The 26,802-nt window shown below is 43.7% G+C and overlaps 1 protein-coding gene across 2 annotated transcripts in view; it reads left to right on the top strand.

Moving 5' to 3' along the window:
* The window catches only part of adarb1b (adenosine deaminase RNA specific B1b), a 171,360-nt gene that overhangs the window by 50,988 nt on the left and 93,570 nt on the right, over nucleotides 1-26,802 (top strand). For both annotated transcript variants that reach the window (XM_029670927.2, XM_065001522.1), the window contains exon 2: nucleotides 14,574-14,654. The gene's annotated coding sequence lies outside the window, so the exon portion shown is untranslated. The remainder of the gene's footprint in view (nucleotides 1-14,573; nucleotides 14,655-26,802) is intronic.

Here is a 26,802-nt window from a genome sequence, read left to right as displayed (position 1 = left end):
GCCAGAGGAGCAGACGAGGCTTTTTAAACAGTTCTCCACTATTTGATGGACAACTTGATTGATGGGTTTGGCTGAATTAAATGAATGGAACTGGTTTTGGAGGGCTTGAGCAGAAGCGAAATGAAGTGAAGTCTATTTTAAAGCAAGTTCTGCCTCGGCCGAGTGCACGGAGCAATAACAAAGGGTGTCCTAGAAAGACGCAGAGTCACGCTAACTGAAATGGACACAATAGCACTCGCATGCGATATGCTCACAGCCTCATAATGATCACACACAGACACCCAATGTCTACTTTCTTTGGATCCACTCCGAAACAGTTCCGCAAGCCTGCGCGCTTTAGAGTTGTTTGGGACCCTAAACAGATCTATGGACCATTGAGTCCCAACTCAAAATGCACACGTACACACAGAGGGACACTGAGAATAGAAGGTCTGTGAGTGTGATTGGATGTCATGATGCTTGGTTCCCACTCACCCTGCTGGGGAATGGTCTCTCCCTGAGTGGGGACACACACTCTCTGAGACGGAGCCTCTGCCTCTGATGCTCCCTGCTCTGCTGTTAATTTCTCTCCCACCACACGCATGCAGGCACACACACGTGAAAACAAACACACACAAGGAAGGAACAGCCCGGGGTGGGTGTTTTTATGTGTGTGTGGGGAGTTTGGGACGTTACATCTGCGAGGGTCATATTTCTGTCTCTTGGATCTCTCATCCTTGCTCTCCATTGCTCTCTCTCTCTCTCTCTCTCTCTCTCTCTCTCTCTCTCTCTCTCTCTCTCTCTCTCTCTCTCTCTCCTGCTCTCTTTTCCCCATCTCTCTCTCATTTGCTTGTGTTGCCAAGGACTCTCTCTCCCCTGGCCACATCCACTAGAGCTGTGCTGCAGCAGCCTCCGTCCCTGGTAGGAAATAGGTTCTGATTGGTGGGACAAGTTGAATAAATTACACAAGCACTGTTATACACCGCAGTGGCCACCTGTGTTCCGACTGATCTCTCTCTCCCTCGCCTCTTTTCCCATTCCCCACGTCTCCATCACATATCTTTCTCTCTTCTCTTTGTTTCTGAGCCACCCTCTCATTGACTTGTTCTACTCTACCGTTACCTTGTCTTCTCTTTGTTTCTGAGCCACCCTCTCATTGACTTGTTCTACTCTACCGTTACCTTCTCTCCTCTTTTTGTCTGAGCCACCCTCTCATTGACTTGTTCTACTCTACCGTTACCTTCTCTCCTCTTTTTGTCTGAGCCACCCTCTCATTGACTTGTTCTACTCTACCGTTACCTTCTCTCCTCTTTTTGTCTGAGCCACCCTCTCATTGACTTGTTCTACTCTACCGTTACCTTCTCTCCTCTTTTTGTCTGAGCCACCCTCTCATTGACTTGTTCTACTCTACCGTTACCTTCTCTCCTCTTTTTGTCTGAGCCACCCTCTCATTGACTTGTTCTACTCTACCGTTACCTTCTCTCCTCTTTTTGTCTGAGCCACCCTCTCATTGACTTGTTCTACTCTACCGTTACCTTCTCTCCTCTTTTTGTCTGAGCCACCCTCTCATTGACTTGTTCTACTCTACCGTTACCTTGTCCTCTTTTTTTTCTCCACTGTTATTTTGTTGCAGGGTCGGCAGGTAGCCCGGCGGTTAGGAGCCGACTAGGTCAGGTGGGATATGCAAAAAAATAAAGTATTTCCATTTCACACCAGTACAAGTTACCCACTTCATACAGTGAAAATGGGCTCGATAAGCACCCCCTAATTATAAAATTGATTGACTTTAAAACAAATTATGAACAGCAAGGCAAGCTTATAATAAAAAAATATATATAATTCAAAGTAAATGCTTTGGCTAGATCCTTTACATCCAGCAGCATACCACCCTGCATACCACTGCTGTCTTTCTTCTTTTTTGTTGATTTATGGCATTCTCACGCCAAGGATTTCCCTCTGTGCGTGCATGCGTGAGTGAGAGACGAGAGAGAGCGAGATGAAATGACATGATGGTGAGAGAATGAAAATGACAGTTCTCTGAAGTGTGGATTTTCAAAATTGAGTTTCGAGACGGAACCTCTGAATGTCATCAGCTCACGCAGCCTGTTGCATCTTGGCTATTGTCATCATTATCACAAATCAGTGAATGATAATGATTAAAGGATTACACAACAGTATCATTTTATCCTTTCATCGTTATCATCACTGATTTTTTTTGTACTAAATATCCTCAGTATCGGCGTCTTTGATTTGACTGTAATGCTAATCTTCATTTATATACAGTGGGGAGAACAAGTATTTGATACACTGCTGATTTTGCAGGTTTTCCTACTTACAAAGCATGTAGAGGTCTGTAATTTTTTATCATGGGTACACTTCAACTGTGAGAGACAGAATCTAAAACAAAAATCCAGAAAATCACATTGTATGATTTTTAAGTAATTAATTTGCATTTTATTGCATGACATAAGTATTTGATACATCAGAAAAGCAGAACTTAATATTTGGTACAGAAACCTTTGTTCGCAATTACAGAGATCATACGTTTCCTGTAGTTCTTGACCATGTTTGCACACACTGCAGCAGGGATTTTGGCCCACTCCTCCATACAGACCTTCTCCAGATCCTTCAGGTTTCGGGGCTGTCGCTGGGCAATACGGACTTTCAGCTCCCTCCAAAGATTTTCTATTGGGTTCAGGTCTGGAGACTGGCTAGGCCACTCCAGGACCTTGAGATGCTTCTTACGGAGCCACTCCTTAGTTGCCCTGGCTGTGTGTTTCGGGTCGTTGTCATGCTGGAAGACCCAGCCACGACCCATCTTCAATGCTCTTACTGAGGGAAGGAGGTTGTTGGCCAAGATCTCGCGATACATGGCCCCATCCATCCTCCCCTCAATATGCTGCAGTCGTCCTGTCCCCTTTGCAGAAAAGCATCCCCAAAGTATGATGTTTCCACCTCCATGCTTCACGGTTGGGATGGTGTTCTTGGGGTTGTACTAATCCTTCTTGGTGGAGTTTAGACCAAAAAGCTCTATTTTTGTCTCATCAGACCACATGACCTTCTCCCATTCCTCCTCTGGATCATTCAGACGGTCATTGGCAAACTTGAGCAGGGGGACCTTGCGTGCGCTGCAGGATTTTAATCCATGACGGCGTAGTGTGTTACTAATGAGTTTCTTTGAGACTGTGGTCCCAGCTCTCTTCAGGTCATTGACCAGGTCCTGCCGTGTAGTTCTGGGCTGATCCCTCACCTTCCTCATGATCATTGATGCCCCACGAGGGGAGATCTTCCATTTTCTAATAATTTCTCCAACAGTTGTTGCCTTCTCACCAAGTTGCTTGCTTATTGTCCTGTAGCCCATTCCAGCCTTGTGCAGGTCTACAATTTAACACTGATGTCCGTACACAGCTCTCTGGCCTTGGCCATTGTGGAGAGGTTGGAGTCTGTTTGATTGAGTGTGTGGACAGGTGTCTTTTATACAGGTAACGAGTTCAAACAGGTGCAGTTAATATAGGTAATGAGTGGAGAACAAGTGGGCTTCTTAAAGAAAAACTAACAGTTCTGTGAGAGCCGGAATTCTTACTGGTTGGTAGGTGATCAAATACTTATGTCATGCAATAAAATGCAAATTAATTACTTAAAAATCAAACAATGTGATTTTCTGGATTTTTGTTTTAGATTCCGTCTCTCACAGTTGAAGTGTACCTATGATAAAAAATACAGACCTCTACATACTTTGTAAGTAGGAAACACTGCCGATTTTGCAGGTTATCAAATACTTGTTCTCCCCACTGTATATGAGCAGCTAACCGATCGCTGCAGCGGTACATAGCCCATCCAATCTACCTACCTCATCCCCATATTGATTTTTATTTACTTTTCTGCTCTTTTGCACACCAGTATTTCTACTCATCTATCACTCCAGTGTTAATTTGCTGAATTATAATTACTTCGCTACTATGGCTACTATTTATTGCCTTACCTCCTCATGCGATTTGCACACACTGTATATAGACTTTCTTTTTTCTATTGTGTTATTGACCATACGCTTGTTTATTCCATGTGCAACTATGTGTTGTAGTTTGTGTCACACTGCTTTGCTTTATCTTGGCCAGGTCGCAGTTGTAAATGAAAACTTGTTCTCAACGAGCCTACCTGGTTAAATAAAGGTGAAATAAAAAATAAAATCTACAGTGCCCTCAGAAAACATTCACACCTCTTTCCTTTTTCCACATTTTGTTGTTACATTTTTTTGTCAACGATCGACACAAAATGCTCTAATGTCACAAAGTGGAAGAAAAATTCTAACAGTTATAAAACACTAATATATTCTGATTAGATATGTATTTAACCCCCTGAGTCAATATAGCTAGAATAATCTTTGGCAGTGATTACAGCTGGGAGTCTTTCTGGGTAAGACTCTAAGAGCATTGCACACCTGGTTTGTACAATATTTGCACGTTATTCTATTTAAAATTCTTCAAGCTCTGTCCAGTTGGTTTTTGGTCATTGCTAGACAGACATTTTCATGTCTTGGCATAGAATTTTTTATCATAAAAAACTCCCTAGTTCTTGCCGATGACAAACATACCCATAACATGATGCAGCCACCACCACGCTTGAAAATAGGAAGAGTGATACTCAGTGTTGTGTTGGATTTGCCCCAAACATAACGCTTTGTATTCAGGACATTTAGGCAGTTTTACTTTAGTGCCTTACTACTAACAGGATGCTTTGGAATATGTTTATTCTGTACAGGCTTCCTTCATTCTTTCACTCTGTCAATTCGGTTAGTACTGTGAAGTAACTACAATGTTGTTGATCCACCCTCAGTTTTTTCCTATCACAGCCATTCAATTCTGGAACTGTTTTAAAGTCACCATTGGCCTCACGGTGATATCCATTCTCCTTACTCACCGGCAACTGAGTTAGGCAGGACTATTCGAAGCGGGACACAAGCTATTTTTTGCTGAATGTTAACTAGAACAGCCAATAGAACTCGCAGGTAGTTTGAAAGAAGAGCGAACACGCAGTGGCAGTAGGCTATAGCAGTTACAGTATTTATTCAGACCCATAACTATTCACTCTTCGTGAAGAGAAGTGAAAGCATTCTGCATCTAATTCCAGTCCTATATTATTCAAGGATGTCATTCGAATGAATTATGAAAGGAATGAAGCAACAATAGAGAGAGAAAGAGGAGGAAGGCTAATAACATTAGGGGTAATATTATGAAAGGTATATATACGTCAACCTACTATTTATACAAATAGGCCTTATTATATTTCACAATTAAAATCAAATTCGCCAGTCTATATTTGTAACTATGTAGGCTGCATGTGCTGCACCAGAATCACATGCTCTCTTCTGCTTTATCATGGTTTGAGTGACGTAGGTAATTCCAGTCCATACACTATAGTATAATGCAATCCAGTATAATACAATACAGTACAGTAATACAGTTCACACTAAAACAGATTCGCCTACTGGAGCTGGTTTAATTTATTTACCCAAGAGAGCATATAGCTAGCTACATCTATGGGGCTTTTGTTTTTCTGTTGTGCGTAATGTGCTGTAGTCTAAACCGTATATGTGTTGGATAACGGCACAATCATTTGGGCTTTATTGGGCTTGGGCTCATTAAATGTCGTTAATGTAAATGTATTTGATGTGGCTCGTCAGGCCCCGGTAGCATCAGCTTTGTTTTTTTTTTGTTGCTGATCAAAGCTCTAATCACCACCTCTGGCCTGCTCGCCTCCCTACCACTGAGGAAGTACAGTTCCCGCGCAGCCCAGTCAAAACTGTTCGCTGCTCTGGCCCCCAATGGTGGAACAAACTCCCTCACGACGCCAGGACAGCGGAGTCAATCACCACCTTCCGGAGACACCTGAAACCCCACCTCTTTCAGGAATACCTAGGATAGGATAAAGTAATCCTTCTCACCCCCCCCCCTTAAAAGATTTAGATGCACTATTGTAAAGTGGCTGTTCCACTGGATGTCTTAAGGTGAACGCACCAATTTGTAAGTCGCTCTGGATAAGAGCGTCTGCTAAATTACTTAAATGTAAATGTAAATGTAATCAAATCCAGATGTATTAATGTGCTTTATAATGCTTCTGAATGGCTCTTCCGCTTTTGCCGGCAAATACCAAGGTTACTCAGGAGAAAAGTGATTTCTTCTCGGGATGGAACATTTGCAAAATACCGGGAAAAGATGAAGCCCTAATCTTCACCCCACTAGTAACTTCAGATAGTCATACATCATAATATAGTAGCCTATATTCTGTTCCACCCACAGAAAATACTTGGTAGAATGTCCTCTTTGCATTGCCACCAGTCATTTGCTAGCTTAAAAATGGTGGTCTGTTTTGGTCTCCGAGGTTATCATGCGGAGGCTCTCTTTTTCAATATGAGTTAAGGTTTTATTAAATTCTGGTGATGCAAAATGAATGTTACAGATTGACAATATGCATTCCTCTCGTGTTCCGGCCTATGTTGGGCTTGGTGTTGCAGTGAAACCCCTCCCCCCACCCACTCTTAAAGGGGCGACTGGGAGGTGACAGACAAGGTTATTTATGATGGAGATAGAAATAGGAGGGAGAGGAGAGAAGGTGAAATTAGAGGGAAATTACTAGTCAGTACACACACACACACACAGCTAATTACCTCTCCATCTGCTTGTCCCTCCTGGATGTTTTTAATAATTCCCACCAATCAAAAATAAGCAAATGAGATGTCCTTTGTTTGCAACCCTCCTGTGTCCTGACAAGGCATAGTGTTCTGGTTTAATGTGCTCCATACTTTTTTGAGATAACAAATCCCACTTAGTTTGAATAAAATATACAAGTACAACTTTGTCTCCAATGGTAAATGCCTAAGTGTCCTCTTTAGTGTCAGTATGTGCTCAGATAATGGCAATGTAGTCCTGCGATTGGAGTTTCTGTTCTCTCCTTCTGCTCCGTCATTGGCTCTTGGTGATCTAGCGGGTGTGAGGCCTCCATCATCACCGCTTAGGACCACGAGGCTGCGACTCGGTTCTGTTCCAAAATGGAGACCACACAAGGATTTAGCACCAGCGACGCTCTATTAAACACCAAGCATCACATGAAGCTTCAACCACTGAAGCATGAAAAGATTATCGTAGATCATCAATCACCATCATCTAGCCAATCAGTTTGAGCCCCAGAATTAAGCCAGTTGTATTCATATTTCTTCAAAGTGATCTCGACGTAGCTCTCTTGGCTCAGGGAATTCAGGTCTCTTGCTAGTTAGCAGGTTATTGATTTGAAGCAGCCTTCAATTAGGAGTATGTCTCATCCACCCATATTGTACTGAGAGATTGAGGCTGAAGCGCAGGCTGAAAAAATGTCCTTTGACAGTGCAAATCCTACCATGGCAGAGAGAAACATGATTAAAGAAAGCCTCCCACAAGAATTGCATCCCACATTAATAGGTTCCCACTAGAATACAAAATGTATACAGGTTGAAATTCCAATATAACAGGCCTAATTGAAAAATATGAATTGTGTGAGAAATGCCATTCCTGCATTTTCCTGCATCCTACACGTTCCTGCATTCAAATGGGTATTCATCTCCTGAATACCTTAGGGAATTGAACCTTGTCTTGTCGATAACTTTCCTTTTTTATTGACATTTTTTCTTATTGGGACATAACCAGTGTTGTGTTCTAGTGATGACTATGCTCTTGCTCTTCTTTGCCATTTTCCTCCTTGGTCGTCCCACCTGTTTCCCAGCCCCCTTTGAATGAGCGGGAGGACCCGGCCTGTGTATGCCCTGGCTAGTCATTAATAATGAACTGTGTTGGGTCTGTTTGAGAGATAATGATGGTAGTGATTGGAGATGGGTGTCCTTAGAACCCTGCGGGTGGGGATTATCACACACTGTCAGTCATTTCCATGGCTAAGCCAATAGGAGCTCTCTGATGGAGGGGGGGGGGGGGGCAGAGCACTTTCATTGGGTGAGATTGACAGTGGGCAGCCTTTATATGCCCCATTCAGGATATTTGCAGTTGTAGTATAAACATTGGCGCTAGATTTTCAGTCTAGTGGTATGTACAGTTGACTTTGAGTGCATAGTGCTTCCCAACTGCGTTTGAAATTGGTCAGTTACATTATTGTGGTTGGTTGCTGACCAGTTCTCTTTGCAGCAATTGAAGCAACTAATTGCTAGTGTTGTCTCTCCAGCACTTTTGTTGCTCTTCAGGGCAACAAAAGAATTGGCTACAATGAGAAATCATAGTTGGGTCACATGCTACAGTCTCTCTACTGTTAGTCCCTTCCACTGGCATACTGTTATGTTCAGCTCATTAGAGTTTTCTTTCTGTCATCTGGTGGTCAAAGAAAGTGTGAAAAAAGTCCGGACAACCCCTCCTTCTGTCTCTCTGCCTCTCTTCTCTCTCTCTCTCCAGTTAATGTCACCTCTCCTGGCTCTTACTGACGACACCTACCAATGAGTCCCCTCTCTTTCCATTTACTGTAACCAGCATCTGCAGACGTTGACTTTTGGTCTGGTTCAGCCTTGATTTGGCCCAAACATGGACGTACATGATTGGCGGACAAAATCTGAACCAATCATTGATGTGTATCTTTCACAAGTTTGGACAGCACAATACAGTACAGTGAATCACAGTAGAGTACTGTAAAACTTTTTTTTTTTTTTTTTTTTTTTTTTTAACAAATGAGAGAATAGATCAGTACAGTAGAGTACAGTAAAGTATCGATCAGTAGAGTACAGTAAAGAAATGTAGATTATAGATCAGTACAGTAAAGAAATGTAGATTATAGATCAGTACAGTAAAGAAATGTAGAGTATAGATCAGTACAGTAGAGCACACTCGAATACAGTATAATGTACTGAACTATACTTTACTGTACTGAACTCTACTCTACTGTGTGATGTGATGTGCTGTGCTGTGATGTCTAAACTTGTAAAACATAGACGATTACACGTTGGTCTAGGATTGGTTCAGATTTGGTCAGGTCCAGACCAACCAAATGTGGTCTTGTTTGGGGGCGGAGCCAGTGTGTATAATAATACCCATATATGCAACGTGTGATATTGCATACTTCTACCTTTTGTGTACCTATTCAGGATACATCACCATGAAGAGAATGACAGTTATATCCATAATTATGCATTTCTGTGTAGTACAGCTCGGGGACCCATGATCTTATTGCGTTACCGTAATTCTGTGTAAATTCACTTAATTTAACAATAACAAAAACCAAAATCCCCAAACTACCTCGTACTCCAGTATACTGACTCAGTACCGGTACTCCTTGTATAAAACCTGTATATAGCCTCGTTATTGTTATTTTATTGTGTTACTATTTTCTTTTGATCTATTTGTTAATTTTCTTACTTTTTAACTGCATTATTGGGAAAGGGCTTGTAAGTAAGCATTTCACGGTAAAGTCTACACTTGTATTCAGCGCATGTGACAAATACAATTTGATTTGAAAACATGTTTATTTTAATCAAGGTGTCCTGTCTTAGCTGCAGTGTTGAGGAAGCTACTCTGAAAATATAGTTTGCCAATGTCCCGACTTTTGCCGAAGTCCGTGCCTCTGTTTGTTCGGGCGGTGCTCGGCGGTCGACGTCACCGGTCTTCTAGCCATCATTGATCCATTTTTCATTTTTCTTTGGTTTTGTCTTGTCTTCCTACACACCTGGTTCCAATCCCATTCATTACCTATTGTGTATTTAACCCTCTTTCCCCTCAGGTCCTTGTCAGAGGTCGTTTGTTGTTCATTTATCATGTTTGTGCGCGACGGGTCCTCGTACCCACTTTGTTTTGTTCATTGTCATGGTTTTGGAGCTGTGTTTTTAAGTTATTAAACTACTCAATTTGACCAAGTTCGATTCTCCTGCGCCTGACAACCCTGGCACCTATACACACACGTCTATGACAACCAAGCTACCAATGACTTCACACTGGAAGAAGTTAAGCTACGCTAAAGCTTATTAAAGCTACCCATATAGTTTACGTAACTACAGATACAGTGCATTTGGAAAGTATTTGTCCACATATTGTTACATTACAGCCTTATTCTAAAATTGATTAGATAGTTATTTTCCCTCATTAATCTACACACAATACCCCATAGTGACAAAGCAAAAACAAGTTTGTAGAAACTTTTGCAAATGTATATTTAAAAAAAAAAAACTGAAATATCACATAAAAGTATTCAGACCCTTTACTCAGTACTTTGTTGAAGCACCTTTGACAGCGTTGACAACTTTGAAGGTAGGCCTTGAAATACATCCACAGGTACATCTCCAATTGACTCAAATTATGTCAATTAGCTTATCAGAAGTTTCTAAAGCTATGACATCATTTTCTGGAATTTCCCAAGCTGTTTACAGGCACAGTCAACTTAGTGTATGTAAACTTCTGACCCAGTGGAATTGTGATGCAGTGAATTACAAGTGAAATAATCGGTCTGTAAACAATTGTTGGGAAAAGTACTTGTGTCATGCACAAAGTAGATGTCCTTACCGACTTGCCAAAACTATAGTTGTTAACAAAACATTTGTGGAGTGGTTGAAAAACTAATTTTAATGACTCCAACCTAAGTGTATGTAAACTTCCGACTTCAAATGTAGACAGGTGTGTGCCTTTCCAAATCACATCTAATTAATTGAATTTACCACAGATGGACTCCAATTAAGTTGTAGAAACATCTCAAGGATGATCAGTGGACACAGGATGCACCTGAGCTCAATTTCGAGTCTCATAGCAAAGTGTCTGAATACTTATGTAAATAAGGTATTTCTGTGTTTTTATATTTAATACAGTTGCAAAAGATTCTAAGATCCTGTTTTTGCTTTGTCATTATGGGTTATTGTGTGTAGATTGATGAGGGTAAATGAGGCTGTAATGTAACAAAATGTGGGAAAGGGGAAGGGGTCTGAATACTTTCCCGAATGCACTGTACTTTGAAAAAGTAGTTCACTACATCTAAAGAACTTTGAAAAATGATCAAATGTAAATCTGAAATGTCAGACTACAAATTGCAAGAACATTTAACAGACTTTGTAATTTGGTCTATTAAATACCTAAACAATGTGAGAATTAGGTGAGAATGTGAGAATTAGGCAGGTCTGATGCCGAAAAATAAAGGGCACGAATGTCTTTCAGTCAGTTGAGATGTTGGCAGCAGTCTCTCCCTCTGGCTGCATCAAGGAGGAATTTTGCTCCCGTGTCACAAGATAGCTAGCCTGGTTACCGGTCTATATTTAACATCGCTACATTTGTTGCCTTGTTAAGAAAATACCAACTTTTCAATCAGAAACAAATTGTCACCCAGGCTACAGAACAGTTTAATCGTCTCTAGTCTGTGGGAGATTCTTCACTATCACTAAGTGTTTTTGCCATCGTTGACCTTGGGTGTCAGAATGTACCTCACTCTATAGCGTTTCCCCATTCATTCATCTCCCTCCCTGTAATATCTTCATTGGATGTCTTTATCCAATCGACAAGCTCCCTCTTGACTAGACAGGAACACCACGTCATAGGTATCACCCACAGACGACCCCCTGGTCGACAAGCCCCCCCCTTCCCCTCTCGAACCCGCTCTTTTGTCACCCGCCTTTGACAAAAACAGACTGGAAACTCGAGCCGTTGTAATGGATGCTTCCGCCTGGCTGCCAAGCCCTTGTTTCTCTTTTGTCTGGCCCTTTTTTTTGTGCACCGGGCTCTTCAGCGGCCATCAACGTTTTCCCGAGAAGGTGCAGAGACGTGAAAAATGAAGTGATTACAAAGCTGCTCTCTGCCGCATTGAGTCAGAAAATAAGAGGATTGTGTCAGTTATTTCTCAATTTCCTCTCGCCTTTGTCCCAGTGGATGGATTATGACTTGCCCAGGCTTTTCTCTAATGGCTATTATGCATCAAGTCGAACTGGGCCATTCATCAAAAATGATTGGTTTCATGAATTTGTATTCCGATAAATGTGGCCAATTACAGTAGCTTGGATACATGTTGAGAAGATGAATGCTGTAATTGAGAGTTGGAGGGTGTGTGTGTGTGTGTGTGTGTGTGTGTGGTTGTATAGGCCTACCCAGTGTTTCCCCACCGCTGCTAAATTGCTGCAACCACCCCACAAAAAATGTATACCAAAATATATATTATTTCTTCCCGGGGCGCACTTTTAAATGGATAGTTGTTGGCTCAATGACTGGAAGTCTATGGAAACAGCTAGCATGTCATGTCAATGCTAGTAGCAATGCACCCGCCACTACCGCTGCGACCACTGCTGCTCCCTAGGGGTACACTGGGCCCTACCTATAAATGTTTGTGACAATGCCGACATGAATATGCAGATGAGCATTATCATATCCCATAGGGAGTAGAATTTACAAGTGTATTGCGTGTGCAGTGTGTTTTGTGTGAGTGCGTGAGAGTGGATATTCCTGTCACAATCAGCAGTGGGATACGATGCCTAATTTAACCTCAGTCCCTCTCTTGCATATGTTCTAGCGTGTGTGTGTGTGTGTGTGTGGATATGATAACGTGTGAGGTGGATGCGTCTGGGGAGTTGCTTAATTTAACTGTAGCGTCACTAGTTCCCTGGTCTCGGTGAATGACAGGATATGCTGCTCTATTTCTAGAATGTGTTTTTAAGCCAGGGTGATGTCATCCTATGTGTTTGCCATCCTCTGTAGCGTTCCCTCCAATTTTTCCTCTGTTATTATGAATGGAGGTACGAAGCGAAGACATCCGGGGCAGGGCTGCACGGGGCCATAAATCAAAACAATGTCCTAAAACCTCATAATGGATTACCATAACCATGCAGTGAGTTATAATGTGTCTTGAATGACATTACCACTAATGACATGATACCTGTCATGCCATACCGTGTCGGGTTGTTGCAATTTACCATGATGCCAATGCCACAACCTTATTACGCAAAAAAAAATGGCTCATGACAAACCACAGGATATCGACCAAACTTTCAAGCTCGCCATGATCTTATGAAGATCCCTGTGGCATCAAATCAAGTTGCCATTGTCTGGAGTATCTTCTGCTGTGCCGGCATCACTCCCCTCACACCGAGGACGCACCTTGGTGAGGGCCTGGAATGCCGAGGCCCTCCTCCATCTCCTCCACACACACTTGGGCCGTGATAAGACGCGGTGGATGGAAAGTGGCTGCTTCAGACACATCGTGCAGCTGTCATATGGACTGCACCACTCATCCCACCCTTGCCTCAATTTGGTCGGCTGAGCAACTCACTTAAGTGCGGCACAGTGCTTTTTTTCTCTTCTCTTTCTTCTTCCAGCTAAATGGGAATCATTTTGCTCGTAGATTCATTTTTTGATTGAGCTCAGTCCCCGTCGTTGCTACATAACCGAGTGCTAGCAAGCAGCAGTATTTGCGTTCATTTAGCATTTTATGAACAGTGTACTGAAGTAATGTTCCTGTCGTTCTCTTTGTGTCACCGTTACATCCACTTCCATGACATATTGCGTACGTTGAGCCGAATCGTCTACATGAATACGGTGCCTAGTGAAAGTCTACACACCTCTTTCACAGTTGTCACATTTTACATTGTATTTTTTTTCCCATCCAGATCTACACAACTTGCTCCACATTTTCAAAGTGAAGGAAAAAGTAACCCCCACCCCTTACCAACTCTGCACAACTCTTAGGGCAACATGTATCCATTGTTTTTGTCAAAATTGCTCAAGCTTAGTAAATTTGGTTGGGAATCATTGATGAGCAGCAATATTCAAAACTTGTCTCAGATTTGTAAGCAGATTTAAAGTCAGGACTGAGACTGGACCCCTCTGGAACACTCAACACCTCTTGGAAAGCCATTCTGGCGAGTCTTTTGGTATTACAATTTGTGTAATTGTCTCACTGAAGAATAAAACTCTATCTCAGGGCTAGGTATCCAGAATTGATTGATACAGATGTTCCTCTAACTTTTTACCTGGGCTTTGCTCCTTTCATATTTCATTTTGATCCTGACAACCTCCCCAGTCCCTGCAGGTGACACGCATAGCCATGATGTGATACTGCAGTACTTGAAAATACAGAGGGTTTCACTCCTGTAATCAACAGACTAACATTCCGGTTGGCATGCTGAAGCTCGTCTCATATGCCCATCTCGCCACCTGCCCTGGCACTGCCTTACGGCACCGGTTGCTTTCAGATCAAGTCCCTGCTTGATTGTGATTTGTTCAGATGCCAAGTATCCAATGTACTCATAGCTAAGGTAGCCCTACTCATAAGGAGCTATCTTGTCCCTGCCTGGTTTCCAACCACTCCCCTGTTTCAGGTACTTTCCAGTCTCCTTGGGCGTTATGAATATGGACCCCCACACATGTTTGGCAGACAATCATTTTGTGGTGTCTTGAACTTTTGGTTGTTGGTGGTCTTGCCTTTCACACTGCTGGAGTGGGGGTCAGAGCATCTGGGCAAGTGGATACTTCTGCACTTGGCATGGGTGTTTGTGAAGTTCAGACACTTCCTGTAAGGCTCAGTATTGTTTAATCTAGCTTTACTGACATCTCTGTCTTACAGGAAGAACAGTGTCATTATAATACTCATACTGATTTTCTCTCTTTCAGGCATGAGCTCTGACACCTGTTCGTAGAAGCTTGGAACTTCATCCAAGATCTGCATCACTCCGCTGACCGCCCAGAGCCACGGTAAGGTGAACAGAGTGTAGTTCACTTCACAAACCTTATGTAGCTCCAAGTGAAAAGCTCTCTAGAGTTTTCCACCATGGAACTCTAGCACACCAGCTATTCTTGAATACTCCACAAACAATTCAGACTAGTTGGACTGTTTATTGGGGAAGGTCGCTGTGACTGCTCCAAGGCTGCCCTGTGAAGGCTGTTTGACTTCAGACATTGTGGGATTTTGATTTCTTTGAATGCTCAAATTGTCGACCCTGACCCAGCTCGTGCCTGAGAGAGATGACTTTAAGCTTGCAGATCACTTGGAGAATCTGCAGATTATAACAATCTTCAAATAATGTGTGACTGTAACTGCCTGTAACTGCTAGGGGTTTGCTCAGTATAAGACACGGGCTGCAGTGGCTCTTTCCGGGCCTTTGAGTGACATGGCTTGACATCGGCAACAAAAGGACCCACAATCGTCTCTCTTTCACTCTGCAACAGGACCCAGCCCCTTCAACAACCCATTAATATGTAAAAAGGCAGACAATATGAATATCATATCCCTGTGTTAGGTTACTCAAAGGCTTTCCTAAGGCTGCCTTAGTGAAGGTAACACTATAGCCAACACAGGGGTTGCGTTACCAATGCCTGATACTTTAATAATGAAGGGTGTCCATTAGGGCTGTCCTTGCCCCCCTAAAAATATTGGCTGAGATTTTAAAACATGTATTTTTCCATATATAGATGCATGTATGTGTTTTGAATAAAATCAGCTATATGCACTGAGCTTGTCTGATGCTTTAAGCTCACTGTTTGATAAAATAATTAAGACACACAAATTACTCAAGAGGGAGCCCGATGGCCATGCTGTGTTAAAAAAAATGACAGCAAGTGCCTGTGTGACTGGCATTGTCTCTCTCTCCTCCCTGTTGCACCGAACAGGCACCACAGCACAGCAGGTCTTTATCGCGCTGTCCGTGCTGATGCTGCAACATAATTACAGCTATTTAGTTTCTTACTTGTATCTCTGACTGAAAAGTTCTCATTTGTTTAGGAAAAACATTCCCTCAACCCTTGCTCTCTTTGTGAAACATGAATGCAAGCCTATTATAATCACACCAATAAATTGGTTATAACAAACCCCGTAACACGTGACCGCAAAATGGATGCGGAGGACGTGAAAAAGATACTCAAAACCGGGGAATGTTTACTGGTTTCTCAGGAGGGAAAGGGAAATTCTGATAAGGTGTAAGACATTTGACTATTGACTATTGGAGATCAAGAACAAGAGCAAGCGCTGCATGAATATTTTGTGCCAAACAGACCCTGTTAGATTACTTTCTTCACAGGCTAATTATCCAAAGCTACCTTTGTTATTTCATTTGAAAACTAATGCTTGGTTGCATTTCAAAGCATGAATGACTCATATGCTGTGTGATGACATGATTGATTGATCAGTGGCCTATATTGAAGTATATATTGAAATATATATTGAAATATAGCCCCAAGTAAAGTTACGGTCTCAAGACTAAACAGGATGCGCACTATAGGCCTTCAGCTCGATGGTGGTGATACAAGGCTACAACTATAAGAAGCCATAATGACATGACTTTATTATAATGACGATCATAATAACAATTGTAATAATGACAATAAGGAGATTGCATTTTTTGTGTGACAAACAGGTGCTGTCTTTTTAGATGACAATAAAACATTTCTGCCCGTTTGGAACAGTGTGAACAACACTAAATAAATCACAAGTAATACCTGTTCTAACACTTAACAGCCTTTATTACAGCATAGCGAAGATTAAAAACGAAATTTGTGAAATTGCTTTAGCCTACATTTTTAAGGTTGCGTGAGGCTTGGTGCTCAATGAATCAGTAGGCTATTAAACTGGCAACAGAAACAGGATCTGTTTTATTTCTGTAGATATATATATATATATATACAGTGCCTTGCAAAGTATTCGGCCCTCTTGAACTTTGCGACCTTTTGCCACATTTCAGGCTTCAAACATAAAGATATAAAACTGTATTTTTTTTGTGAAGAATCAACAACAAGTGGGACACAATCATGAAGTGGAACGACATTTATTGGATATTTCAAACTTTTTTAACAAATCAAAAACTGAAAAATTGTGCGTGCAAAATTATTCAATTAAATGTGCCTGGCTTTATAAATCATCCATATATATATATATATATGGATGATTTATAAAGCCAGGCACATTTAACAGTTAGGCTATTGATTAAAGACCTAATTAAGTTGGGGTTTTCTCTCTCCTCACTTTTCTTAAACAATTAAGGCTGTTTCCTCGTCTCTACGCGCCGCTGCTGCCTCTGCGACCGCTGTCCATCTCGGACAAAAGCGCATTTGTTATAAAATAATATCATATTTATTAGTGTTGCACCATTATTATTTTTTTACATAATATAACCATTTACATTTTAGTAGCACATGTCTTAGTGCCAGTGATGTCCTCCGCAATGGATTAGTCCACTGAGACAGGAGCGACTCAGACAGGTGTCTTGTGCCGCATAAAAAATATATATTTGCGACTGCTCGACTAAAGAAATCCCTGTCGACCAACAGCCTATTGACCAAACAATCGACCAGTCGACTAATTGGGGTCAGCCCCAAATGGGGTCAGCCCTAATGTCCATATGACCGGTGCAACTATGAGCGCCGTATCATAAAACGGTGCGTTATACCGATTGATGGTAACCTGCGTCATCCAGTGCTCTCGGCTTAGACAAACAGAAGAATCTTTTTGATATTTTCTCTCCGGTCTTAGAGGATAACAATTCCGGCTCTACCCAGTTTCTATTTTTGGAATGCTCAACTAGTAGGGGGCCCAGATTCATATTTTTCTCCCCCTGGTGGAAATCCAAACCCTGTTAGGTTGATTAGGGCTTTAAGTTTAGCTATTATCAAGATGAGAATTATTCTTTTCCCTCCACATTTTTTTTCCATGGAGTCGGTTCTCTGCTTAGTATTTCCTTGTCTAACCTTCCAAGGCACAGATGTCTACTACAGGCCGAGGTGTCGTTGATGCCTGGTGGCATTTGGCACCCTCCTCTCTTCACTTTAGAAAATACCCTCTTTTTCTCAGCATTGTGCTGCGAGGGAGGAACTGTCCAGAGAGGAGGAACTTGGGCTCTGAGACGTCTGCACTCTCTCTGGGGGAGAGCAGAGTGCTGACTGAACACCCAGTCCTCCATTCAGCAGCTCCTGGGGCGGGGCGGTGGCTGTGGCAGCGTTACGCTGGCAGGGAGGAACTGTCCAGAGAGGAGGAACTTGGGCTCTGAGACGTCTGCACTCTCTCTGGGGGAGAGCAGAGTGCTGACTGAACACCCAGTCCGTTCAGCAGCGGTGGCTGTGGCAGCGTTACGCTGGCAGCGTTAAGGGGCAGAGATTGTCATTATGTTGTATTGTCCTGTGGCAAATCTCCCTCAGCCCCATCAGGAGCTCTGCTGGCTGGAAACCTGTGCGATCTCTCTCTGCCGTGGCCTCTTTCTTCCATTCTCTCTCTCCCTCACCTATCTCCACTGGAAGATATAGGCACATACATACAGACAGACGTCGGGGCCAGCACCGTTCATGCTGAATTCCACTAGTGGCGACTCGTGATTTTTAGAGAAATTGCCTGGGAGGGGTGTGCGATGGTCATTGTGGCAGGGAAAGGGCCTGTGGTGTCCTTTCTCCTTCTCTCCCCGTCACCCCCCCCCTTCACCTCCATTACAGTAATGAGTCTTTACTGCAGCATCGGCAAAACAGTTGCAACACACTGGGTTAGTCAACACAGTGAGTCAATGAGTCCCGCCACAGGCAAGCTCAGCAAACTGGGACAGTGCACAGGATGCTGGCAAATGCTGACGGAGGTACTGTAGTGGCATGTAGTCATAGTAGACAGGCGGACAGATAGGAGGACAGAGAGCGAGACAGGCGTATAAGCAGGCAGACAGACAGGCAGGCGTATAGACAGACCGAGACCGTCCTACAAGATTAAGTCACGGTCCAGCTATTTCTGTGCATACAGTTTGTATGTGTATGCCAGTGCATACTGGCCCAGTCAGTGCTCTCCCCAGGTGTGCACTGACGGATGGCGAGGAAGATGAAAAATGCGAGGCAATTCTTCAGGGACCGCTTCTCTTTATTTAAATGAGTTGTATTTTTTTCCCTCCACTGCAGAGATAACATTTTTTTGATGAATTAATCTTCACAAGATGTCTTGCAGTGCGCGGGCGGTGATATTTCATTTATGACAACGGTAAAGATTGTCGTTAATTTGTAGGCAGCCTGCTGGGGGAATCGTTAGAACCGAGACCCATCTCACCTTGGGCTCTGTTCCCTCTGCTTATGTTTTGAACAGAGGGAAGGTGTGTGTGTGTGTGTGTGTGTGTGTGCGTGCGTGCTTTCATATGACGCATTCATTCATTTTCACAGCCCTCTTGCTAACTCACTTACTCACACACACCTTGCTAACTCACACTCTATCTATATTCCAGCCAGGCGTTATATCAGACCAAATGCAGGCATTTTCCGCTACATATGTTTTCAGTTTCTCTTCTTAAGTGGAGAGGAAGAGCAGGATAAGGCCTAGTGACTCAGACTTTATGTAAGAGCTTTGACTTGCGAACTCTTTAGTTCTCTGCTTCGTCTTCGTATTTGGCTTGGTCAACTGCAGTCGCGTGGGGAGAGTTAGAGTGTGGGAATCCATTTCAACGGGGAAATATGATCAGATACCATCTTCTAGGTCTTTGCTTCGGAGATGTTTGCTCGAGTATTATTGCAGTGCTTGATTTACGAATCTTACAGATGTACAAATATCATACCGCCCAAACATAACCTCCCCTGATATTGTAGTGGTGCGAGGTATGATATTTTGTCTGTCTAACTTTCGCACTCATCATTATGTCACGTTTCATTCAGGACTCTCCATAAATCATGGGAGCATCCACATGAATGTAAAACAGTTTAGAAACAAATCATATTGTTCTTTACAATAAAAGGGACTCCAAAATGCCATTAATTTATTTTGCCGATCAAAATCATCTGAAACACAACCAAAACAAATAGCAAATGCATCCGACAAGTCTGTAGAGTCACAACCTTGATGTAGTCATTGCGTGCTGTTAATATCGGACCAAATACCAAATACTTTAATACACATATAAGTGAATTTGTCCAAATAGTTTTGGCCCCTTGAAATGGGGAGACCATGTACAAAAAGTGCTGTACTTTCTAAACTGTTCACTCGATATGGGTGGAAATACCCTCAAATCAAACCTGACAGTCTGTACTTTAACCTCATAGTCATTGTTTCATTTCAAATCCAAAGTGCTGGAGTTACTTTTGGAGCTCACTGTATATATGTGTAGTATTTTTGTTGTCTTTGTTGTCTCTTTCCAGTGTATAACTCTTATTTTGGAAGTCCGGGGAGCAGGTAGCTGCCTAACGGCGGCCATTCAGCAGGTCTAGAGGTAGAAGCTATTGGCCAGTCTGACATAAAAAAAAATGTCATGATTCTCCTATACTGCCCTCGTCTGAGTGATGGAAGCGTGGAGAACAGGCCGTGGCTCTGGTGGCTGAGGTCCTTAATGATCTTCTTGGACTTCCAGCGACATCTGGTGTTGTAGGTGTCCTGGAGGGCAGGCAGTGAGCACCCAATGGTGCAATCGGCTACGTGTACCACCCTCTGTAGCACCATGCGGTCAGCGGCGGTGGAGTTGCCGTACCAGGCTGTGATACAGTATGCTCTCGATGGTACTCCTGTAGAACACTCGAGGACAGGCCGAATTTCTTCAGCGTCCAGAGTTTGAAAAGTCGATGTACCTTCTTCAGCACGGTGTCCATGTGGATTGACAATTTTATCTCCTTGGAGATGTGTACACCAAAAGGAACTTGAAGTTTTTCACCGTCTCCACGGTGCCCAGCCTGGTTCATCCTGAAGTCCACAATCAGCTGCTTTGTGTTGCAGACATTGAGTGAGAGATTGTTTACCTGCCACTACACCGTCAGAGTGCCTACCTCCTCTCTATAGGCCGTTTCGCCGTTGTTGGTAATGAGCCCTACTACTGTTGTCATCAGCGAACTTGATGATGGAGTTGGAAAACCTGTGTGTATACAGGGAGTACACAAGGGGACTGAGGACACACCCTTGTGGGGTCCCCATGTTGAGGATCAGTGTGGAGGAGGTAATGTACCTCTCAAAGCACTTTATGATGACGGAAGTGAGTGCTACGGGTCGGTAGTCATTCAGTTCACTTACTTTCCCTTTCTTGGGCACAGGGGTTGATAGTGGACATCTTGAAGCAGGTGGGGAAAGCGGCCTGAGCTAGAAAGAGATAGAAAATGTCAGAAAACACAACAGCTAGCTGGTCTGCACAAGCACGGAGGGCGCAGCTAGGGATGGTGTTTGGGCGGCAGCCTTGCGACGGTTAACACACTTGAACGACTTACATACGTCCTCCGTGGAGACCGTAAGCACATAGCCCTTGTTGTCTTCTAGGGCTCTCCTAGGCAGCTCAGAGTTGTTACGCTCGAAACATGACGACAGGGTGTCTAGGTCGTCCAGTAAGGTGGCGTTGGTGTCCGCGACGTGACTGGCTTTCATTTTGTAATCCGTGATCGTTAAAAATCCCCTGCAACATACGCCTCGTGTCCGACCTGCTGAATTGCTCCTCCATTTTGCCCCTATACTTATGGACCCCAGGAAGAGTAGCAGCTGCATGTGCAGTAACTAACTGGGATCCTCATAAACTACACTGAACTTGAAAAGCATCGCAAGGGACAGGCTGATTAGGACACGTGCAGACGCGCGGACACACACACACAAACAGAGGACAAGCGCGCACACGAACAAGCACGCACACAGACACGCACACAACGAACAAGCACGCGCACAGGCACACACACTTTTCAAGAAGAAGCTCAGGTGGCTTTGAGTGTAGCTGGCTGCCGGATTTAATGCTCCGTGGCTGATCACATTCCAGCTGGGACTAGCATAACACCCCATGTGTTAGTAACGTATGTGTCTCTGTGTGATCCGGTGCGTGTTCACGTGAGGGCCTCGTGTCAGTAGGCCTACAGTATACTGTAATATTACGTGTGTTTGTAATGCTGCCTGTGTCTGTGAATAGTGGCAAATGTGTAAAGTGTGTGTGTGTGTGTGTGCATGCCTGTGTGCCAGCGTGTGTAGATTGTGTGTAACCAGATCTGTGTGAGAGGACATACCTCTTGCTAGGGCGTCCGAGCACACGGCTAGCCAGCCTGCCACTCCTGCCTCTGGCACCCACATACTGGCAGCTCCAGACCACTTTGTCACCCCCATCCCCCGGTCTTTTTCCCACCCTCTTCCATCCCTCTATCCCCTCTTCAAATCCCATACCTAGTCAGTTGTCCAACGGAATGTGTTCAACTGAAATGTGTCTTCCGCATTTAACCCAAACCCTCTGAATCCATCCCCTCATCCCCCTCCCTCATTCTCTCCTTCTCCACCTCCTACAGTCTCTTCTTCCCCCTCTCTACACCCTGGTTGTGATTGTGGTCGAAGGCTGGCCGACTCAGACCTTCATGCACAGACAGACAGACAGACAGACAGACAGACAGACAGACAGACAGACAGACAGACAGACAGACAGACAGACAGACAGACAGACAGACAGACAGACAGACAGACAGACAGACAGACAGACAGACAGACAGACAGACAGACAGACAGACAGACAGACAGACAGAGCAGGGGCCTGTGGCCGAGTCACATGCAGAGCAGAACACTTAGCTCCTCCGTAGCCTGCAGTAGTTCATAGTGATTTGATCCTAGCACCTATGTTTATAAGTGTAGACACGAAGGTCATTCACATCAACCATGAATTTATTTTTATTTTTAGGTTGCTTAGGAATGTCAGAATTGCTGACCAGTTTCCTCTTTTCCTCACTCTTTCTTTTCCCACCCTCCCTTTTGTCTTTCTGCTCTCTGCTTATTACTGTAAAACCGCACTGGACGAAGGTGTCAATAACGTTGCTGCAAGAGTGTATTATCAGACAGCTGACGCGAATATCAATATCATGTGTTTAGCCCTTTGTGTTTGGCCCAGAGGACTGTTTGTATTTCCCTTCGCTCGTCAAATCCACTCAGCTCGTTCACTCGTTCCGCAGGTTAGCCACGGTGGCTCCAGTGAATCGGACGGGAGAATTATGTGATGTTTTGTTGTTGTTTTGTCTCGCTCATGAAATCTCCACAAAGCCGTTTTCATGAGTGGTAGATGTTGATATAGATTTTGATAGAGACCCCCTCTTTATTTAGCTCAGAATAGATTGAAACACAGATCTAGCTAAAAACACTCTCTCAATCACGGTCTCTCTCTCCCTGACACACACAGGGGACGGGCTGTTTATGACACACACACACACACACAGATGAGAGGGGACAAGGAAGACGTTTTGATTCAACATGTGGAGGCCGCATTTCATCTGAGCTGAACTCATAATTCTGTCGCTTCAAATAGATTAACCACACACACACACACACACACACCTTCCCACTGCCGTTGCCAAATCAAATCAGATTGCCACGCCACGCGTTTGTTTGTTTGTGTGTCTGTAATCGAAATGTGCTCCACAGAGAATGAAGACCAAATAATTTCACACCCAACCGCCCCCCCACCCCCCCACCCCCCTCCCTTCTCCTCCCTTTCTCCCCAGTACAGCAGGATTCTTATCGTTCTTCACAATCAGATTACATGTTGGAACTGTTATAATTACAGCTTTAGCTGATTAATGGGCAATCTATAATTAGGACAGGGGGTACACACACACACACACACACACACACACACACACAGAGGGAGAGAGAGAGATAAAAATCCAGAAAATAGATGTTAAATTCTACAACCACCTACAAGGAAGTGATTCCCAAACCTTCCATAACAATGAGATCACCTGCAGAGAGATTAACCCAGAGAAAAGTCCCCGAAGCAAGCTGGTCCTGGGGCTCTGTTCACAAACACAAACAGACAGAGCCCACAGAGCCCCACAACAGCAACACAATTAGACCCAATCAAATCACGAGAAAACAAAAAGATAATTACTTGACACGTTGGAAAGAATTTACCAAAACAACAGAGCAAACTGGAATGCTATTTTGCCCTAAACAGAGAGTACACAGTGGCAGAATACCTGACCACTGTGACTGTCCCAAAATATAGGAAAGGTTTGACTATGTACAGACAAGCATAGCCTTGCTATTGAGAGAGGCCACCGTAGGCAGACCTGGCTTTCAAGAGAAGACGGGCTATGTGCACACTGCCCACAAAATGAGGTGGAAACTGAGCTGCACTTCCAAACCTCCTGCCCAATGTATGAGCATATAAGAGACACATATTTCCCTCACATTACACAGACCCACAAAGAATTTGAAAACAAATCAAACATTGATAAACTGACATACAGTAACTTTTTCTTTATTTAGACTATTTTCTACATTGTAGAATAATAGTGAAGACATCAAAAGTGTGAAATAACACCTATGGAATCATGTAGAAACCAAAAACGTTTTAAACAAATCAAATCAAAACATATTTTATATTTTTGATTCTTCAAAGTAGCCACCCTTTGCCTTGATGGCAGCTTTGCACACTGTTGGCATTCTCTCAACCAGCTTCATGAGGAATGCTTTACCAACAGTCTTGAAGGAGGTCCCACATATGTTGAGCACTTGTTGGCTGCTTTTCCTTCTCTCTGCGGTCCAACTCATCCCAAACCATCTCAATTGGGTTGAGGTCAGGTGATTGTGGAGGCCAGGTCATCCGATGCAGCACTCCATCACTCTCCTTGGTCAAATATCTCTTACACAGCCTGGAAGTGTGTTTTGGGTCATTGTCCTGTTGAGAAACAAATGATAGTCCCACTAAGCACAAACCAGATGGGATGGCGTATCGCTGCAGAATGCTGTGTTAGCCGTGTTGGTTAAGTGTGCCTTCTAAATAAATCACTGACAGTGTCACCAGCAAAGCACCATCACACCATCACACTTGGGGTGGCAGGGAAGCCTAGTGGTTAGAGCGTTGGACTAGTAACCGGAAGGTTGCAAGTTCAAATCCCAGAGCTGACAAGGTACAAATCTGTCGTTCTGCCCCTGAACAGGCAGTTAACCCACTGTTCCTAGGCCGTCATTGAAAATAAGAATTTGTTCTTAACTGACTTGCCTAGCTAAGTAAAGGTAAAATAAAAAAATTTAACACTTCCTCCTCCATGCTTCAGTGGGAACCACACGTGAATATCACCCGTTCACCTACTCTGTATCTCAGAAAGACACGGTGGTTGGAACCACAAATCTCACATTTGGACACATCAGATCAAAGGACAGATTTCCACCGGTCTAACGTCCATTGCTTGTGTTTCTTGGCACAAGCAAGTCTCTTATTATTATTGGTGTCCTTTAGTAGTGGTTTCTTTGCAGCAAATCGGCCATGAAGGCCTGATTCACACAGTCTTCTCTGAACAGTTGATGTTGAGATGTGTCTGTTATTTGAACTCTGAAGCATTTATTTGGACTGCAATCCAAGGTGCAGTTAACTCTAATTAATTTATCCTCTGCAGCAGAGGTAACTCTGGGTCATCCTTTCCTGTGGCGGTTTCATCATAGCGCTTGATGGTTTTTGCGACTACACTTGAAGAAACGTTCTTTGGCAACATCTAGAGTCTAGAGAGACTAGAGAGAGCGAGACTGAGAGAGAGAGAGAGAGAGAGAGAGAGACTGGAGAGAGAGAGAGAGAGAGAGACTGGAGAGAGAGAGAGAGAGACTGGAGAGAGAGAGAGAGAGACTGGAGAGAGAGAGAGAGAGAGACTGGAGAGAGAGAGAGAGAGACTGGAGAGAGAGAGAGACTGGAGAGAGAGAGAGAGACTGGAGAGAGAGAGAGAGAGACTGGAGAGAGAGAGAGAGACTGGAGAGAGAGAGAGAGAGACTGGAGAGAGAGAGAGAGAGACTGGAGAGAGAGAGAGAGACTGGAGAGAGAGACTGGAGAGAGAGACTGGAGAGAGAGAGAGAGAGACGAGAGAGACTGGAGAGAGAGAGAGAGAGACTGGAGAGAGAGAGAGAGAGACTGGAGAGAGAGAGAGAGAGAGACTGAGAGAGAGAGAGAGAGACTGGAGAGAGAGAGAGAGAGACTGGAGAGAGAGACTGGAGAGAGAGAGAGAGAGAGACTGGAGAGAGAGAGGGAGAGAGACTGGAGAGAGAAGGATAGTGACTGAAGCGAGAGAGATTTTCAAGGAGAGAGACTGGAGAGAGAGAGACAAAGACTGTAGGGACTGGAGAGAGAGACTGAGAGACTAGACAGAGACTGGAGACAGAGACTGGAGAGAGAGAGACTAAAGTGAGAGACCAGAGAGACCAGAGAGAATTGAGAGACCTGAGAGAATTGAGAGACCTGAGAGAGAGAGAGACGGGAGACAGAGGAGCTGAGAGACTGGAGAGAGAAACTGAGAGACTGGAAAGAGAGACTGGAGAGACACAATAGAGAGACTGAGAGAAAATGGAGAGACTGAGAGAAAATGGAGAGACTGAGAGAGAATGGAGAGCGAGTGAGAATGGAGAGACTAGAGAGAGAGACTGAGGGACCGGAGAGAGAGACTAAGGGACCGGAGAGAGAGACTGGAGAGAGAGCGACTTGAGAGAGAGACTAAGAGACTGGAGAGAGAGCGACTTGAGAGAGAGACTGAGAGCCTAGAGAGAAAGCGAGAGACTGGATCAAAACCTTAGATAAACCTTAGTACAGGATCAGTGAGCACAGCCTTGCCATTGGGAAGGGTGGACACAGGGAAACATCCATGTCGAGGAAGGGCTGTGCAACCACTGCACCACAGCAAAACCCGAGACAGAGCTGCATTTCCTGACAAAATGTCCAAAATATAAAACAATTAGAGAGTTTCATTTCCCTAAATTTGGAACCCTTATTCAAGGTTTCAAAGACGTCTCCGAATAGGATAGGCTACCCTGTCAGGACACTGTGGGTTGGCAGCGCACTACATTGCTGCCTGCCATAAGATAAGGTACAGTGTCTGACAGACCAACCAACTTGCATGTGTCCTTTATGCTTATTTTTATTGTTCAATGTATGGTTATTTTTACGCTTGGTTATTGTTGTTAATGTTGTCCCATTGATAATTGTCA

This window comes from Oncorhynchus nerka, linkage group LG1 (genome assembly GCF_034236695.1).
Source record: "Oncorhynchus nerka isolate Pitt River linkage group LG1, Oner_Uvic_2.0, whole genome shotgun sequence".
NCBI classification, from domain to species: Eukaryota; Metazoa; Chordata; class Actinopteri; order Salmoniformes; family Salmonidae; genus Oncorhynchus; species Oncorhynchus nerka.
Note: the sequence above shows the minus strand (reverse complement) of the source record. Positions and strands in the feature narration are given on the sequence as shown.